Here is a 20,398-nt window from a genome sequence, read left to right as displayed (position 1 = left end):
ACTCCGAAGTGGTCGGCACACCGAGCTTGTCTCCATGCCTCCCGGCGACGAGGCCGCCTCTGCAACGGCTTCGGCTTGTCCGACTGCTCCAATCGTCACGGTTGCCCCACATCGTGACCCAGGTGTGTTCTCTGGCCTGGAGGGACAGGATGTCGACGACTGGATCAAGCTCTATGAACATGCCAGCGCTAATAACAGGTGGGACCCAACGATTATGCTCGCCAATGTCATCTTTTATCTCGGCGGCACTCCATATCGGCGGATCATATGTCCGAAGCAGATGAAGTGGCACATGTGCTAAAAGGCATCGCCGACGACGCTTTCAATTTGCTTGTTTTCCGCAACGTCTCAACCATCGACGCCATTATAAAAGAATGCCGTCGCCTTTAACAGGCTAAGAGCCGCCGTATCTCACACCACATTGCGCGGCTACCCAGCACTGCTGCTACGTCGACATGTGAGGGTCGACCGCGTCAGACCACCACCTGTGACGACGTCATCCATATTGTTCGCCGCGAACTCGAGGCCTCCTGTTCGTCAGCGTTCTCCACGACGCCTCCCGATCCGCCAGCAACCACCATTGCGATGATTCAGGCTGTCGTCAGACAGGAATTTGAAAAAAAATGGGTGTGAACACCCTATGTTCCACGTCTCGACCCAGCGTTCCCCAGGTATCTAGCGGCGCTCCTCGTCCCCGTCAGTCCTTTTCTGCCACATCTCGCCGCAACCCGTCCGAATGGCGTACCCCTGATGACAGGCCGATCTGTTTCCACTGCTGTCGCATCGGCCACATCGCCCGTCACTGCCGCAACCGATGACCACCACCTCCCCGGACTTACGCTGCCACTTATTCCCGCACCTTTGTACCTTCTGTACCCTATGCCACCCGCCATGAACCGACTACCACTGATTCCCCTGCTCCGAACCTTCGCTACAGCCACTCGCCCACACCTCGACGCCACCAGTCTCGTTTGCCCCAACACCGCCGCTTTTCTAAGCCGCCTATCGCCTCCCGGACCCAGTCCGAAAACTAGGCACTGCAGGTTCGGGAGGTGAAGCTGCGTTGTCGACACTGCCCTCAAATCCTCTGCTCACGCTACCTACTAACCGAAATCTTCTTGACGTTGACGTTGACGGCTATGCTGTCACGGCACTCGTCGATACAGGAGCACACCTTTCTATTATGAGTGCTGCCTTCCGACGACGACTAAACAAGCTCCTCACCCCAGCGTCGGCACGCGTAGTCCGCGTTGCGAATGGCGGTACTGTGCCTATCATCGGCATGTGTACGGCACGTGTCAGCATCGCCGGCCGCCACACTCCTGTCCTCTTCACCGTAATTGCTCATTGCCCCCACGACCTTATTCTCGGCCTCGATTTTCTCTCCACCCATTCTGCTCTTATTTACTGCTCTTCCAGTATTCTTCCCCTTGAGTTGCCGATGTTCGCAGAACCTTCTGACGCTTACGCTCCACCGGCTTTCTTCGCCTGCCGCCAAATCCATAGCCTACATTGAACTGTTGTCTTTCCCACCAGTTCCTCATGGCGAGTACCTCGTCACTCCTCTGCCCGACATCTCCATACAGTATGACGTCACCGTGCCTCACAGTATACTTACTATTACTGCGAACCACACTTGCATGCCTGTCTGTAACTTTGGATTGGCAAAGCAAATTCTACCGCAAGGTGTTTGCCTTGCCACCATTGATTGTCTCGGCGACCAATACGTGGCAGCGTTATAGATCGATGGTCCTCGCGAGCTTAGCATGCCCCTCGCGCCTGCCTCGGGCGTCGATCCCAACATAAAGAAAATGGTTGCGACGGACCTGTCCTCTACGCAGGCTGAAGACCTTTGCGAAGTATTATCGTCCTACCACGATATTTTCGATTTCGACGATCGCCCTTTAGGTCAGACGCTCGCGGTCAAGCATCGCATCCTTACTGGCGATGCTGCGCCTATTCACCGACGACCGTATCGACTTTTTGTGTCGGAACGCCGAGTAATTCATGATGAAGTGAACAAAATGCTCGATAAAAACGTCATTGAGCCTTCATCGAGTCCCTGGGCGTCACCTGTGGTGTTGGTTAAGAAGAAGGACAGCACGTGGCGCTTCTGTGTAGACTACCGTCACCTGAACAGCATTACAAAAAAGGACGTCTACCCGCTCCCACGCATAGACGACGCCCTTGACTGCCTGCGCGGTTCCAGCTATTTCTCGTCTATTGATCTTCGTTCGGGATATTGGCAGATTGCTGTTGACGATATGGATAGAGAAAAAAACCGCGTTCATTACACCTGAAGGCCTATACCAACTTAAAGTCATGCCGTTTGGATTATGCAACGCCCCTGCCACCTTTGAGCGTATGATCGACTCCTTGCTCCAAGGTTTCAAATCGTCCACATGCCTCTGCTACCTCGACGACGTCATCGTCTTCTCGCCAACTTTCGACACTCTCCTTGAGCGTCTCAAAAGTATACTTGATGTTTTTCGAAAGGCGTAGCTGCAACTTAACTCTTCCGAATGTCATTTTGGCCACCGACAAATTACTCTTATGGGCTATCTCGTTGACGCTTCCGGAGCACAGCCTGACCCCGACAAAACTCGCGCTGTCCGAGAGTTTCCGGTTCCGAAGACAGCCGCAGACGTTCGAAGTTTTGTAGGGCTGTGCTCGTACTTTCGTCGTTTTGTTCCAGATATTGCGACAATTGCTAGGCCCCTAACTAATATTTTAAAGAAAGGCGTCCAATTCTCGTGGGGTACTGCAGAAGCCGCCGTCTTCTCTCGTCTCTTCACTCTTCTAACCTCACTACCCATTCTCGCCCACTGCGACCCTGATGCGCCTACAGGATTACGTACAGATGCCAGCGGTCATGGCGTAGGTGCCGTCTTAGCCTAGCGTCAGCGTGGCAAGGATCGCGTTATTGCTTATGAGAGCCGCCTCCTAGCACCATCGGAGCGCAACTATTTCATTACGGAACGCGAATTCCTTGCTGTTGTTTGGGCGGTTGCGAAGTTCCGTCCTTACCTTTACGGTCGCCCTTTTTCCGTAGTCACTGACCATCATGCTCTCTACTGGCTCTCATCTCTAAAAGATCCTACAGGCGGGCTTGGTCGATGGGCTTTGAGGCTACAGGAATTTTCATATTCCGTGGTGTACAAGTCTGGCTGCCTGCACCAAGACGCTGAAAGCTTGTCGCGTTACCCTGTTGACGACTCTGACTCCACCAATATTGCCAGTGCTTCTTGCGTATTCTCTGCATCCCAGCTGCTTCATTTCGCCGACAAGCAACGCCGTGATGCCTACATCAGAGCACTCATCGACCGTTTTGAACACTCTCCGGCCGGTGCTGCTCTACGCCTCTTCGTCCTCCACGACGGTATTCTGTACCGTCGCAACCATCATCCGGACGGCTCTAGGTTCCTGATTTTAGTAACTAAACACCTCCGCTCCACCGTTCTAGAAGACCTTCACGACGCACCAACGGCAGGACACCTCGTCGTATCTCGAACCTATGACCGTGTACGTCGCCGTTTTTTCTGGCCGGGTCTTGCCCGTTCCGTACGACGTTACGTCGCCGCTTGTGAACTTTGCCAACGACGCAAGACGCCTTCCCAGCTCCCTGCTGGTTACCTGCAGCCGCTCGACATCCCTGCCGAGCCCTTCCATCGTGTCGGCTTGGACCTTCTCGGCCCATTTCAGGAATCTACATCAGGAAACAAGTGGGTTGCAGTCGCGGCGGATTACGCGACCCTCTACGCCGTAACCCGTGTTCTTCCGACCAGTTGTGCAAGTGATGTTGCGGACTTCCTCCTACATGAAATAATTTTGATGCATGGTGTTCCGCGTCAATTGCTTACAGACCGCGGCCGCACCTTTTTGGCCAAAGTCATTGACAACATCATACGTGCCTGCTCAATACAGCATAAGTTTACCACCTCCTACCTCCCCCAATCTAACGGCCTCACTGAGCGTTTGAACCGCACCCTTACAGACATGCTTACAGACAGCTCCTCAAGGCCGGTGAGCTTCTGCGCCCGTGGCCAGCATGAGAACAGTCGGGCTACGGGCACGAGTTCTACGCCAGTTGCCGGGCCAGAACGCCGCCCCCGTTGGTCGTGCCGCCTGCTGCCCGAGGCCGGCGTTCGAGCTTCTGTGCCCGTGGGCAAGACGAGAGCAGTCGGGCTATGGGCCCGAGCTGTACACCGAGCTGCCCGGCCAGAACGCCGCCGCCGTCTGCTCGTGCCATCAAGCCGCCTGCTTTACCTCTCCAAGCCAGAGAAAGGCGTTGGCCAGAGCTGGCGCGCTCCGGTCGCCCGGTCTGCCATTCTTCACCCCGACCTTTGGTGAGACCGCCGCAACTCCTTTCGCTAACTTGTCGCCGCGTCTCCGTATCGAGACTGTTATGCGTCCCTGCCGTCGTGGCGAACCCGGACTCGCGCACTAGTTAGCTTCACAAATGTGTCTTACCACCGTGATGTCTATTTGAGTGTTTATTTTATTCTTTCTATTTCTTTCTTTCATTTATTTTAAGCCTTCTTTAGTTCCATTAAAAGTTTGTGTGTGTGTTCGAAACCAACGGCTTTGTCCTCAATTGGGTTCTCAGAGGCTCCGCCTAAGAGAACCGTTAAAACCTTTGAGTACACGAACCTTTGTCAATGTTTAGGCATCACAGTGTTGAAGCCGCGCGTGTGTTGCCTGCGGTCGATCTCGAAAGTGGAAATCGGTGCGTAGTGATGAAGTTGTTTCCACCCACCCTCGTTGCTCAGTGGCTATTGTGTTATGCTGTTGAGCACGAGGTCGAATCCCGGTCACGGCGGCCGCTTTTCGATGGAGGTGAAAGGCGAAAACACCCATGGTACGTACATTTAGGTGTACGTTAAAGAATCCCAGGTGGTCAAAATTTCCGCACTCCTCCACTACGCTGCAGTCATCGGGGCGTCGACCGGTGCAACGAGAACTGCGGGGAGTGTGCGGACTCTAGGGGCCCATTGAGCCGAGGAAGTGACCATTGCCCTGGCCATCGCCGACCCCGAGTGCACAACTGTGCTCTGTGATTCTAGGACGGCAGTGAGAAAATACGCCAGAGCAAGGGTGTGTTTTGAAGCCGCGCGTGTGTTGCGTGCAGTCGATCTCGCAAGTGCGAATCGGTGCGTAGTGATAAAGTTGTTTCCACCCGCCGTGGTTGCTCAGTGGCTATGGTGTTGTGTTGCTGAGCACGAGGTCGCGTGATCGAATCCCGGTCACGGCGGCCGCTTTTTGATGGAGGCGAAATGCGAAAAAACCCATGGTACTTACATTTAGGTGCACGTAGCGGGCGCGCTGCCAAAGCTGTGGAAGACAGCCAAGACCATTCTGATCCCCACGCCCGTGAAGCCGCCCGACTCGGATAACCTCCGGCCCATCTCGCTCACGTCCTGCGTGGGCAAGGTGCTGGAGCACGTCCTGCTCAACAGGCGGCAAGACTACCCGGAACGAGGAGGGCTGTACCCGGCAGCTTTGATCGGCTTCAGAGAGCACCTCAGCACGCAGGACATGATGCTGCAGCTCAAACACCAAATCATCGATGATGGCGGCAGCTCCCGCGACAACAAAGCAATCCTAGCGCTCGACCTACAGAGCGCCTTCGATACGGTGAAACACTCGGCGAGTCTGTCCCAAGTCTCCAAGCTCAACATGGGCGAAAGATCCTGCAACTACATCAAGGGCTTTCTCACGGACAGGACCGTCGAGCTACGAGCAGGCGACCTACAGACGCAAGACAAGAAGCTCAGCAGCACCGGCACACCGCAGGAATCGGTCATTTCGCCAATGCTGTTCAACCTGGTAATGATCGTAGTGGCCGAAAAGCTCGGGAACATCGAAGATGTCAGGCGTACTATCTACGCGGACGATATAACGCTGTGGGTGTCCGGTGGCAGCGACGCCCACACCGAGGGCGCGGTGCAAGCCGCCATCGACGCAATAGAAGACCAGCTGGAAGGCACCGGACTGAGATGTTCGCCGAGCAAATCGGAGCTTCTGATACTCCCACCTACTAAAAACAGCAGAGGCAAGACCAGATAACATGAAAACGAGAAAAAAACCAGAATTGTAACCAAATCCGGCAACGTGATCCCCGAGGTCGGCAAAATTAGGATCCTAGACACGGTCATCGAGAAGCACGGAAGAAACGGCGAAACCATCACCCGTCTCAAGGCATAAGCAGCCAACGCGATTCGCCTCCTGAAACGAGTCACTTCCCGGAAGGCTGGCATGAGAGAGGAGAGCCTAATTAGGCTCGTCCACTCCTTCGTCATCCGCCATGTCGCGTATGCTGCAGCCTACCACAGACGGCTGCAACGCGAACGTAAAAAAATCAACGTGCTCATCAGAAGAGCGTAAAAGACGGCGCTGGGCCTGTTCGGGTCCATGAACACAACCCGCTTGTTCCAACTCGGAATACACAATACGCTCGAAGAAATAGCCGAAGCGCAACGGACCTCTCAACTGGAGCGGCTGTCCATGACCAAAGCCGGGAGGAAGATACTGGATGATCTGGGTATTGGACACTCGAACGAGGTGGAGATAAAGCTCCCCGTCCAAGAAGAGGTCCGACGCCAGACCAGAATCGACCCCATACCGAAGAATATGAATCCCGAGTTCAACAAGGGAAGAAAAGCGGCGAGGGCCAAGGCTCTCATCGACCAGCATGCCAACGACGAACACGCGCGGTACGTAGACGCGGCCGAATACCCACGGAATGCCTTCGCAGCGTTCGTGATAAAGGCGTCAACCGGCGCCACGAGGACGGCAGCGAGCGTGAGAAGCGCCGGAGCGGAACAAGCGGAGGAGGTAGCCACCGCCCTGGCCATCGCCGACGGAGACTGTCACACCATGCTGAGTGACTCGAGACAGGCAGTGCAAAACTTCGCCAAAGGCCAAATCTGCAGGGAGGCTGAGCGCGCACTGCGAGCGGTCAAACTACAAGAACGAGAAGTACGACTCAAGTGGTTCCCGGCACTCGCGGGCGACGCGTCGGAACGCAATGAGAACCATAATGGGACGGCACACGCAGCGGCGCGAGCGCTAACCAACCGCGCCCCGGCGACAGGCCGTCCGACGTGGTTCGGAACCAAGGAGCGCATGACGGATTACAATGAAATGACGAAGGCCTACCGCCTGGCTCGCAGGACTCTCCCACCCCCGCACCCGAGGCTGGGTCGAGCGAAGGCGGTAGTACTGAGACAGCTCCAGACCGGATCGCTACCGAGCCCTAGACTGATGAATCGCATGTACCCTGAGACATCTCCGACCGATAAGTGCAGATTCTGCAGGAGGGAGACCGCAGACTACACGCACATATTGTGGGACTGCGTTAAAAATCCAGAAGAAGCAAAATCAAGAACGCTCCCACCGCGGCTCGAGGCAGCCGCGAAGAGCTACGACCGAGACGAACAGCTCTGGGCCGTCCAGCAGGCCTTCGAGGCGCGCGAAAGGCACGGACCCAGTGAGCCGGCAACAGTGAGCGGAGACCCGCGCCGAGTAACGGCGACTTCGTAGATGACGTAGGCTCTCGTCGGGGCGCGCGAGCGCCCAAGTGCAGGCATAAATAATGTTGCCTCCAATCCAATCCACTACGGCGTGCCTCATAGCCAGAAAGTGGTTTTGGCACGTAAAACCCTATAGTTAAACACAAAATTTGTTTCCGGCGCACATGGGCAGTGATGTATCGGATCGCGGCAAGGCAAACAACAACGAGACGGCGAACGCGGTGCAGCGAGGACTAACCAACCGTGCCGCTGCTATTGCGGTCGACCCGTCGTTGTGGTGGGAAACCAAGGACAGAATGACCTCCTACAACGAAATTGTGAAGTGGTACCGACTAGAGAGAAGTACTATGCCGCCTCCTCATCCGGGCGTGACCGTATGGAAGCGGTATTATACCGACAACTTCAGACGCGGTCCTTATTCACCCCGGTGCTAATGAGACACGTGTGTTCGAGTGTTTATGTTAGTAACCTGTGTTGTGTGTGCCGAAAGGAAAGAGCCACTGCAGCTCACATCCTTTGGGACTCTTCCAAGAACCTGCATGAACCTGCAACGATGACGATCCCGCCGGGGCTCGAGGCCACAATTAGGTGGTCCGATTACGAGGTCCAAGCCCAGGCCGTCCAGCAGATATCGACGACCTACGAAAGGCAACGACCGAGCAAAACCGGAGGGAGGCTGCCACCCCAGAAGAGGGGCAGGTGTGGTCGATCAAAGGGAGCAGTGCGCCCACGGGCGGAGTAGAGGCGCCGCACGCCGGGAAGACGTCATGGTCACGTTACGGTGACACCTCCCTTACAGGGAAAGTCTAATCGTTCCGCAGGCATTCCTTATAAAGTTGTTTAGCTCACTCGCTCGTTCCATGCGTGGTTGAATCGCCTTACATATGTTTTCCCAACCAACATCGTGGATTCGAGTGCCTCCATTAACTAAAACTTAATTAGATGTCCTTTAATGACCTTCGCTTCAATTAACACCAAAAGTCATGGATTCGACTCCCCCAAAAGTGTTGGGTTCTAAAGCCTTATCTCCATCTTATTTACCCTGTGTTAATTACCTTCTCCTTAAACCAAACGTAGTCGACTCGACAAACGACCTCCACAATACCAATGGGCATCCAAATTGCAGATATGGCCTGTTCACCCATATCCCCCAGTTGAGTCGTGGGTTCGAGCGCCTTAATTCGCCTTAACACCACAGGTAGCGGGCTGGACTCCCAACGATGGTGCGAGATCGCCTGGCGTCACCTCTAGACCCGAACCTTTCCTTGCCCTGTCATGTCATCGAACCATGCTGCTGCCTGTGCGGCGATGTTGCCTCGCTGAAGTTGTACTTGAGATGCCACGACCTGTTTGACTCATCGCGTTGGGGAGACTCGTACTTTAATGGGGCTGGGTGTTTGGAGGCTATGCATCAGACACCTCCTGATGGAAACCTCAGCGAATACCAGCGGCGGATGTGAAGTACGCACTAACCGAAACGTTAAACACCACCTCCGTTATATGGGTCACAATAACATCATTCTGTTAAAGTGCGCGAGATTACTATAAAAATCACCGCCAATCCTTTCCTGTGAAGTAGTTGGTCAGCAAAGTTGTAGATATGTTGCGCCTAATCCAGGGTAACTTGTCAAATATAGTTCCCATGATGTTCGGTCATTACGCACATTGTTATTGAATGTGATATATGACACAGGCACACGTTTTAATGCAGTTTACAAAACCTTCAATTTATTTATTATTTTTGAATTTCTCCTATACCAGCTGTGCGGTCGCTATGATACACAGTGATATTTTCCGTTCTAATTTGACAGACAGACAGACAGACAGACAGACAACGAACTTTATTTAATCCTGAGGAGCTACCAGGACCTCCTAACGGGTGGCCATTGTAGCCGCTGGCCGCGCCCACGTAAAGGACAGAACGCCGTGACGCTCCGCTCTTTCCTGGGCCCTCTGGATAGCCTGGGCTTGCTTTCGGAGTACCGTGCTTCTGATGGCCTCCTCCCATTCGGCTTCGCTGGAGAGGAAGTCGTTAGGCAACGCGGGACATCGCCAGAGCATGTGAGCCAATGAGCAAAAGGTTTCAGTGCAGTCGGGACAACTAGGGTCCACATCCGAGTACATCCTACTGAGGAATCCCCGCGACGGGAAAGATCCCGTCTGCAGCATTCTAAGTGTAGTGTTTGGCCTAAGTTAAGTCGATGCTTGACCCACGTAGGGAAGTTCGTTCACTGGTTCATTCAACCACTTCTTGCTTCCAGTTTTGGGATGTTTCCGTTAAAGTCTCCGCTACTGACCGCCGGCTTAGTGACTGGCAGCAGCGTACGTTGATCAACACGGAAGTGCGCCCGCCATGTGATCAGTCATGAGATTTGACGGCTTTTTTTTATTTCTGTATATTGTACCGAAAGAAGGCTGTACTGTATGTTGGCTTCGCGCCTTTACCTTAAGGGAATGTCGGCTATTGTTCCTGGCACTGCACAGTCGCAGGAATCAGCCTACGTGAGTTTTCTGTCGACGTAAAGGACGCGAAAAAATACCGGGATCATACCCATATGAAAGTGAACAATGAGTTTCTGTAATGACCGTCATATGTTCCTAATGTGACATCACGATGATCAAAACGTGAACAAGGTGAATGCAGGTGTAAACATTTCGACAAGTGGGCACCCTCACTCGCTGGTTTGACGAGGATGGGCAAGTCCGCGTTGGGAATGGTGACATCGATGTCATAAATTACACCTGCTGTGGATGCATCATCAATCGGGATATAGGAACGCACTTTGATGCGCCCTAGCTCCGAGATTTGCTCCAATTTTTTTAGCGCTTCGATTGCTTGGACATTTTTTCCTGTATTTATTCGAATGTCCTTAATTTCATTCGGCACGAACTCTTCCAAGAAAACGGATAGTTCTTGCCTGTTTAGCAGTCGGAGTTTGCTTGAGGGTTCCACGGGTACGAACGCGATGGCGTGAGGCCAGCGTTCATGCCTTGACTTCCGAGTCGCCGTGCTCGGTTGCGTTGATGTATTCGTGCGGACAGTCCTCCTTACGGCCCCCTTTTTGCGGACAGTGACGAAGCTATCATCCGACGAGTCATCATCCGACACGGAGTGCAGTTATGTGTCCTCGGTGTCACTGAGCACGCTTCCTCTCTTCCTCGTGAAGGACGCCCTTGATGACCTCTGGCCAGGAGGTCTTCTGGAGGGCTCCACGTCCATGGCCACAAGACCGGGAGCCGAGGCATCAGGAAATTCCGAATATTTCGCCAGAAATCCGAGAACGCAGGTAGGAGCGTTCTACCAAGAATGCACTTCGTCGTCGTCCCCGCGGGAAAGAAGATTATCAGAATAGCCTGGCAAGGGAGCAAGAGGTAAGCATCGCCAGTCAGCCTCTGGAGTCTGTGAAGGAGAACGTTTACCTAGGTCAATCAGTCATGATGATAACCATAAAATGCAAACAGCGCTAAACGACAGGACCAGCGCCGTGTTTGTCTCCTCCTCATTCTGGTCCTGTCGTTTAGCGCCGTTTGAATTTTATTGTTACCATGCCACACCAACTCGCCCAATCCGCTGCCCTTCTGCAGTCATGATGACACTGATAATGAGAAAGAAATTTACAGTAGTATAAAAATGGGTTGGAGCGCATACGGCAGATATTGTCAGCTTCTGACCTTATGCCTACCTTTTCATTGAAAAGGAAGATGTACAATCAGCGCATTTTACCGGTGCTGACATATGGGGCAGAATCTTGCAAATTGACAAAGAAGCTGGAGAACAAGTTAAGGAACGCTCAAAGAGCGATAGAACGAAGAGTGCTAGCAGTAACGTTAAGAGACAGAAAAATAGCGGTTTAGTTGAGATAGCAAATGGTTACAGCCAATATTCTAATTACCATTAGGAGAAAAAATGGAGCTGGGCAGGTCTCGTAAGGCGCAGGTTCGATATCCGGTGGCCCATTAGGGTTACAGAATTGGCGCCAAGAGAAGGCAAACGCAGTCGAGGACGGCAGAAGACTAGGTGGGGTGATGAAAAAAGGAAATCGGAGGGCGCTAGTTGGAATCGATTGGTGAAGGAAAGGGGTAATTGGAGATCGCAGGGAGAGGCCTTCGTCCTGCAGAAGACATAAAATAGGCTGATTATTTATTTATTTAGTACATACTGCAGACCCTTTTCAGGGTCCAAGCAGGACAGGCATATATTCTTAAAACTCAAAAGATACAGAACACAATGAAAAGAAATATACATAAAAATAAGGAGACAAATATTGCAAACTATTAAGATGTCATAACATGGTTCCAATCGGATATTGTCCGCGGAAAAAAGGAATATTTAAAACAGTCAGTTTTCGCAAAATACGGTGTCAATGAGTGAATGTGATGATGTCGGGTATAACGTGTGGTTAGAGGGGATATGTACTGTGAAGTATCCAAAGCAAACTTATGGTTAAGTAAAGAATAAAGAAATTCAAGGCGATATTTTCCTCTTCGCGTTTCAAGTGTTTCAATATTGTTAGCCGCCATGAGGTCAGTGGGGGAGTCGGTGATTTTAAATTTGGAATAGATAAACCTAACAGCTTTTCTTTGAACCCTTTCTAATTTATCTATGTTAAGTTTAGTGAATGGGTCCCAAACAACCGAAGCATACTCGAGCTTTGGCCTGATGTAAGTGTTATACGTTAGAAGTTTTATGTGAGAAGGTGAATTTCTTAGTTTATGCCTCAGAAAACACAGCTTTTTAAATGCAGAGGAGCATATGTTATCTATATGTGAGTTCCAGGAAAGACGGCTTGTGATTGTTACACCTAGATATTTGTAGCTATTAACCTGCTTTAGTGTTGATGATCCCAGTGTATACACGTGGTTAATTGGGTTCTTTTTATGTGTTATTTGCATCGAAACTGTTTTTTCAGTGTTAAGAACCATGGAAAACTCGCTGCACCAATCAAGAACATTTCGAAGACACTGGTCAAGTTCGTTTTGATCGTTAGTACACGTAATTTGACGGAAAACGACACAATCATCAGCAAACAAGCGAATATGAGTTCCTGGAGTAACCACATTAACAATATCATTTATGTAAATCTGAAAAAGCAAAGGCCCCAGGACGCTTCCTTGGGGCACCCCAGAGGTGACTGGGAGACAACTGGAGCTGCACCCATCGACTGAAACAAATTGCACTCTATTCGTGAGGTAATCTTGAATCCACGATATTAAAATGTCTGGAAGATTAATGTTTTTTAGTTTTTGAATCAGTTTTTCGTGGTGAACTTTATCAAATGCTTTGCTGAAATCCATAAATATGGCGTCTATTTGACCATTCATATCCAGTGTTTTAGCAAAGGTGTGTACTATTGTAACTAATTGTGTTATTGTAGAATAGCCCTTTCTAAACCCATGCTGAAAGTCGCTTAATATGGAGTGTTCTTCAAGAAATTTGTTAATATGTTTAGCAATAATATGTTCGAGCATTTTACAGCATGCGGAAGTTAAAGAAATAGGACGGTAATTTTGTAGTAATGTGCAGTCACCTTTTTTAAAGATGGGAACAACTCGAGCAGTCTTCCATTCAACCGGAAGTTTTGATGACAGCAGAGATTTTTTAAACAGCACAAAAAGAAACTTCGCAATTATTTCGGCATAGCGTCGCAAAAATACATTGGGTAAATTATCAGGACCAGAAGAAGTTTTAGGTTTCAGTTCTAAAAGCAAAGCAAATACACCAGGGAGGCTAACAAAGTCAACCTCCGATACAGGAAAATTTGATGCGCTTTGTACAGTTTGTACACCTTCTTTAGAGAATACGCTGTGAAAAAAATAATTAAAATGGCGTGCAATATCAATCGGATCAGTCAAAGTATCTCCCTCCGCTGTTATTTTTGAGATATGTTTCTTGCTGTCACTCAGGAAGTTCCAAAATTTACTTGGGTCATTTTTAACAAAACTGGGTAATGTTGTGTTAAAGTAGAAGTCTTTTGACTCACGAACCGCACGTTCAAGATTATTTTTAAGCGTTTCAATCTGACTTAACTGGTGGTTTTTTTTCTTAGATCTTTTTAGTTTTCGCTTCAGTTGAATAATCTTCCGCGTCATCCAAGGTGTGCGTTTGTGAACTTTTTTGCGTTTATTCGGAACAAAGGCATTTAGACAATATTGACACATTTCGACGAATCGCTCCCACAGCTTGCAGACATCGTCATTATCATCGAAGCTCGATAAACAAGTTTCCATATGATCAATCACTGCGGCATCATCAGCCCTAGAATAATCCTTGAAACAACGTACGTGACTGGCTTTTTTGTTGTGGTAAGGGGACTTAACTAAATCTATCGATACGCTTACGAGGTGATGGTCTGAAATGCCTGTTTCGACCGATACAGTATGCATAGAATATTGACGGCTAGCAAAAACTAAGTCTAGTATAGAGGAAGATGAACCTTGTACACGAGTAGGTTGATTTACAATTTGAGCTAAATCATGAGTAAGCATGACATCAAACAGAACGTCTGCATTGCTCCCAGACTTAGCACCGCCTTGTAAGCGGTACCAGCACACATCTGGCAGATTGAAGTCACCTATTAACAGTATTTTCTTATTTTGGAAATGAGACAGGTGATGTTGTAGCTTAATAAGATAGTCGGGTGCGGCATCTGGTGGCCTGTAGCAACCATACAGGATGAAAGAATGACCCCAGCAAGAAATTTTTATGCAAAGGCATTCAAGGTCAGGAACATCATATACAAGGTCGCATTCTACAGAGTCTTTTAAGAGAATGGCTACGCCACCACCCCTTGAGGTCCTGTCCTTGCGAACAACTTTATAATGAGGAGGAAATACCAGGTCATCTGCTAAGTCCTCATGTAACCAAGTTTCCGTCAGGACTGATATGTGTGGGTCGAACTCCAGCAGTTTAAGTTCAAGCGAGTCTTTCTTGTTTGCAACGCTGCGTGCGTTAATGTTAGCTATTCTCAAGCTTTTTATACTAGATTGGCCCGTGTTACTATGGCAAGACAAGCTATCTGTCTTAGTGAAGAAAGAAGCTGAGGTAAATGAACCACTCACTTTATTGGTGAGCGGTTTCGCAACTGCGTACAACTTCGCGTCACGGGCCGACTTGCGCCGATCCCGTCGTTTTTTTGAACCCTCACTTTATCATTTTTTTCGCAGTCCCAAACGTAAGGAATATTATTGATATATAACTTATCAAACACCAAGGAAACCCTTTCTTTTTTATCTCGGTTCGGCTTCGCGCTATCCCATAGTTTCTTTCTTAGTTCACGAACGTTCTTTGAAAAGTCTTCGCCAATTGAATAATTTTTTCCCTTTAGTTTCTTTCCGTTCTTGAGTATCACAGTTTTATGCCTACTGTCTAAAAGCTTTAGGATTACAGGACGTGTTTTGTCAATTGCCGGTTTACCTAACCTATGTATCCGCTCAATAGGGATAGGGTCGAGCCCTAAAATATCATGAAAAATATCTTTGTTTACGGTTTCTTCAAGCGATTCATTTGTTTCCTCTTCAGTTTCTGGGATGCCATATATGATCAGATTTGACCTCCTACTATAATTTTCAAGATGCTCAAGCCTTGCTTCAAGCCTTTCAATCGTTGTACTCATACAACTAACCTGTTCTTGGCAGGACGTTACTCGGCTCTCAAGCCTGGACAGGGCATCTAATTTGTTCTCTATGTTCAGTAATCTGTTCTCTTTCATATCTTTTATGTCGACTGCAATATCATTAAGTTGTTGTAAAATTCGGGTCATGTCAGGGCCTGGGTTCGATTCAATGTCTCCGGCTAACAATAATAATTTCCTCAGACACAATGTGAAAACCTGTAGCAAGCAACAAAGCCGAGGGCACGGCAGCACCAACACGAATAGGTCATTAGAACGAAAACATTTTCCATACTTTTTGCTCACCTGCACAAGGAAGACAAACGGATTAGTGCTCCGCATTCTGTCGATGCTGCCATGCCCAGTGGTTGCAAAACGAGCATGAATCCCATTTATAGCTTGAGTGCACTGTGATGCCCCCTGTAGTCCAGGTTCCTGGCAATCAGTACGTGTTGCCGAAGAATGATGATACGGATTCCAAGATTCCAATGCTGGTGGGCGTATTTCTTGATCGATGTCTTGATGCGTTGAAAGATGGACATGCGCAGAGAGGTTCAGCACGCCGATGTCCGGACAGCCAACGTTGAAACACCCAAGAAGGCCACACAGCTGCACAAGGAAGACAAACGGATTAGTGCTCCGCATTCTGTCGATGCTGCCATGCCCAGTGGTTGCAAAACGAGCATGAATCCCATTTATAGCTTGAGTGCACTGTGATGCCCCCTGTAGTCCAGGTTCCTGGCAATCAGTACGTGTTGCCGAAGAATGATGATACGGATTCCAAGATTCCAATGCTGGTGGGCGTATTTCTTGATCGATGTCTTGATGCGTTGAAAGATGGACATGCGCAGAGAGGTTCAGCACGCCGATGTCCGGACAGCCAACGTTGAAACACCCAAGAAGGCCACACAGCTGCACAAGGAAGACAAACGGATTAGTGCTCCGCATTCTGTCGATGCTGCCATGCCCAGTGGTTGCAAAACGAGCATGAATCCCATTTATAGCTTGAGTGCACTGTGATGCCCCCTGTAGTCCAGGTTCCTGGCAATCAGTACGTGTTGCCGAAGAATGATGATACGGATTCCAAGATTCCAATGCTGGTGGGCGTATTTCTTGATCGATGTCTTGATGCGTTGAAAGATGGACATGCGCAGAGAGGTTCAGCACGCCGATGTCCGGACAGCCAACGTTGAAACACCCAAGAAGGCCACACAGCTGCACAAGGAAGACAAACGGATTAGTGCTCCGCATTCTGTCGATGCTGCCATGCCCAGTGGTTGCAAAACGAGCATGAATCCCATTTATAGCTTGAGTGCACTGTGATGCCCCCTGTAGTCCAGGTTCCTGGCAATCAGTACGTGTTGCCGAAGAATGATGATACGGATTCCAAGATTCCAATGCTGGTGGGCGTATTTCTTGATCGATGTCTTGATGCGTTGAAAGATGGACATGCGCAGAGAGGTTCAGCACGCCGATGTCCGGACAGCCAACGTTGAAACACCCAAGAAGGCCACACAGCTGCACAAGGAAGACAAACGGATTAGTGCTCCGCATTCTGTCGATGCTGCCATGCCCAGTTCTACGAGGATGACGATGGGGATGAAGGCTTTGGAGGGCAAAAATAGGGCGATGAAAGAGGGACATAGCTGCAAGAAAGGAGCACAAAACCAGAAGACAAAGAAGGTATGTCAGTGTCCGCTGCGACGACCACTGGAGAAGAAGGTGGCTTGTCAGAGGAGGGGACACACATCGGTGACCAATAAAATTCGGCACGCTCACAGTAAACAATGGCATGGTTTGTACCAAGAAAGTCGCAACCCAACGTTACATAGAACGAATATGTCGAAAAGGCAAGACATTCGACTACGCTTAAAATGTCCTGAATGACAAGTCGAGCTGTGCATGCCACGGAAGGTTGAATGTGATGGGCGGTGCGGTACGCAGAGAAACGTGTGGAAGAGGAATATTTATCTTGTTTAATTTGCGGTACACTTCTCCAGTAAGAACAGACACAGTGGCTTCAGTATCGACGAGCGCTTGCACCGGAACACTTTCGATATTCAGGGCCATTTCGTTCGCAGGTAGAAATCGAGGCCTTGAAATTGTCGGCTCGAGCTCAGTTCTTGGCTCTGGAACTGCGATGGCTAGTTTTTTGCTCGAACGGGTAGGGGGGACTAACCATAAGGAAGAGTAAACGGTGATGCGGCGAGGGTGGTCGACGTTTGTCGTAGCCACCTCGATTAGGTGATCAGGTGTCCATTGTTTAACGGGAGGAGATTGGTTGCGGTGGCTGGGGCCGTAAGGTGCGTTGACTTTCATCGCCTGCCCTAGTACGGAAGTCATGACAACGACAGAAACTTGCGATGTGGCCTAGGTGGACAACAGAATTATGTGATATGCGTGTTGTCCAGGGTGCGCCAAGGTTAGGGGACGGCCGTGTGGGACGGCGAAAAGGTGGCGGGTTCAGGCGGACAGTCGCATGCGCAGCGTAGAAGGCATTTGTTGGTCGACTATGATCCGTGCCGAGTCGCACTGCTGGTGACTGCCTGCGTGGGACTTCAGCATAGCTCAGAGGAGCAGAAACAGGCGGATGCTGGTAGGAGGTTGGTAGTGCCTCGGAAACTTGCTCGTATATGGCTTGCCTAAGCGTCGGAGCAAGTGCCTGCGCGCAGAGCGGGAAGTAGTGAACCAGGGACTATTGTCGTGCGTCTTCTTCTCGGACAAACTGCTTTAGTTGCTGCATAACTATTGTGGCGTCGGTAGAGACGGCGCCTACAGTAATGCTGACATATTGGCCGTGTGAGAGCTCGGGTGGCCCGTAGAAATGCGCTGTTTCTGCAAGTCGGCGTAGCGCTGGCAATACTGAACGCCGTCAGTGGCAGTTTGGGTATTTTTGGCAACCCGCATTTGGAGGGCGCCCTCTTCGATCCTTCGTGATGTGTCTGATTTTATCAGCTTCAGGACATGGCTGAGTTGATACGACGGCACAGGTCGAAAATATCGTCCATGTAGGCCGTGAAGTTCTCGCCGTATTGTTGGGTGCGACCGCATAAGCGTTGTTCTGCGCGGAGCTGGCGAACAGTGAGTCGACCATAGACTGTCGCCATTTAAAGGATGACCAGCTGGCAATATCAGCTTGGTGGTTGTGGAACCACAGCTGAGCTAGCTTAGCAATTTGTCACCGTCATCCAACTTAATGTGGGCGCTTACCCACTTATACGAAATGAGCCAGTCCTCGACGTCGTGCTTGTCGGTGTCGTTGAATATGAGCTAGTTCCATTGACTTCGTACTCTGGTGCAGCGGACCACCGGTGGTGCGGTAACACCTCGCTGTGGCACGTCAGCACGCATTGCCGAGGCTGGTGGTAGAGTCTGCCTAAGGAGTTCCAGGATGAAAATGGAACCAGCACCTCCACTAATGACCGTACGCGTTTAGGATTGGATGCGCCCTGCGTTTTATATGAATGCAAGAGGCAACGTCCGAGCTGAAGGAGGGCGAGTACCAACAACAACCACCGTCTTCTTCGTCTTCTGCTTACGCCTGTATTTGTGACAACAATATGTAGAGAAGAACGCAAACCTAGGCGCTCGATTTTTGGTAATTGTTACCGTAAGAAGTCAACGACAATGAAGTCTAGGAAAGAATCGGGGAATATTGCTATGGTTGAAATTGAAATGTATAAAACATCAATTGGGGGGAATGGAAATGAAAGTGGACGAAAGGATAGCTTGCCGCCTGTGTTACCCGAGCCCAGAACCCCAGGATTACGCTTGCGCTGCACTGCCAATTGTACTGCAGCGATGGAAGTCAGTTGGTCTACTGACATGTAATTACGCTTACCAGATCTAGCAGCACTGGGTAAAGTATACAGCTCTAGTCCATCAGCTGGGTAACTCATACGGGTGGACGCTGGTTGCACGACAAATCAAACTGCATATCCCGCTAATTGGTACAATAACGCTAAATAAGTAATTGTCTATTTTTTTCTGGTACACATTGGAATGCATAAATTCTAGCGCCTGAGATTACAAAGCAAACTCAATTAGAACTGGTTCTGAAGATTCCAGCTATTTGTTGTAAATTTCCAGTAAAAAACGAACTTTTCCACTTTTGTTGCCAAGAACCGTTTCGTGCCATGAAGCTCAAAAATAAGTGGAACATCATTGCGTTCTGTCGCGCACTTTGAGAATTATTATCTTGAAAGCATTGTAATGTTGAAAGATTGTTCCAAGTAGAGTTAGGTAAAAAAATCTAGTCAATGAATATTCGTCATCGCAAGGTATTATGTTTAAATTTCCCGTGATACTAATGTCCACATTTGTCGAGCAATTCAGCGCCCCACCTTAAATTGAATTCTCGGCCAATGGTGATAATTGAAGTATGTTGGCAGTCGTCGCAAGCACATCCGATATATATATATATATATATAGATATATATATATATATATATATATATATATATATATATATATATATATATATATATATATATATATATATATATATGGGGAACTGGCGAAGTAGGAAATATAGTTCACTGTTCCTTATTTGCCTTATGCTGAGTTGCCAATTAGTCCATTTGCGTACCAAAAGCCCTCGCACAAAGAAGGTGATAGCAAGGAGATACACTATGTGCGTAATAGTACCCAGAAAGAACACTTCCCCTTTCAAGCTTCTTGTCAGTGCATCTTTAAGCTCAACTGCGCTGATGGGTCACCTTGGCACAAAAGCTAGAAAAGGTGCTTCGCAATATGAGCAAGGATGAAACGCCAAAAAAGACAAAACCGATGAGGGGGTAAGTGCCACGCGCTTCAATGTGGTATATGCTAAGAAGTTCGAATGTAGCAAGTGCCTGGAGTAGGCACTAGAAAAAATGCTTACGTCTTCCTTCTCACGTCAACAACACGGTTGTCAAGGCGACGAGCTTGTCTGTCTTGTGTTCTACCCTTAAAGTTACCTGCTCTGAGCGTATTGATGGAATTTCGAAAACAAGGCAAGTGTATCTACTAACCTTAACCACTGGGAAGGAACACCCATTACTGCGAGCCGAGAACTGTGCACATATTTTGATCTGCAATGGTGTCCTATGCAAGCGCGCTACTTTTGTCTCCAGCGTTTATGCGACTCGCGCGTGACGGCCGCATTGCTACTCAAGGAAACATGGATGCTTTACGTGCTCGATATGTGATTACCGCTTCATCACTTCGTACGAGACGTTGATCCTATGTCTTCCAACTCGTACACCTGAAAAGCAA

At 49.5% G+C, this 20,398-nt stretch overlaps 1 pseudogene; it reads left to right on the top strand.

Moving 5' to 3' along the window:
- Nucleotides 1-5,538: 5,538 nt before the first annotated feature.
- On the top strand, nt 5,539-7,542 carry LOC142588692 (uncharacterized; annotated as a pseudogene).
- Nucleotides 7,543-20,398: the final 12,856 nt, after the last annotated feature.

The sequence above is a fragment of the Dermacentor variabilis genome, chromosome 7 (assembly GCF_050947875.1).
Source record: "Dermacentor variabilis isolate Ectoservices chromosome 7, ASM5094787v1, whole genome shotgun sequence".
NCBI lineage: Eukaryota > Metazoa > Arthropoda > Arachnida > Ixodida > Ixodidae > Dermacentor > Dermacentor variabilis.
The sequence above is the reverse complement of the archived record's forward strand: the minus strand, read 5'-3'. Positions and strand labels throughout refer to the sequence as shown.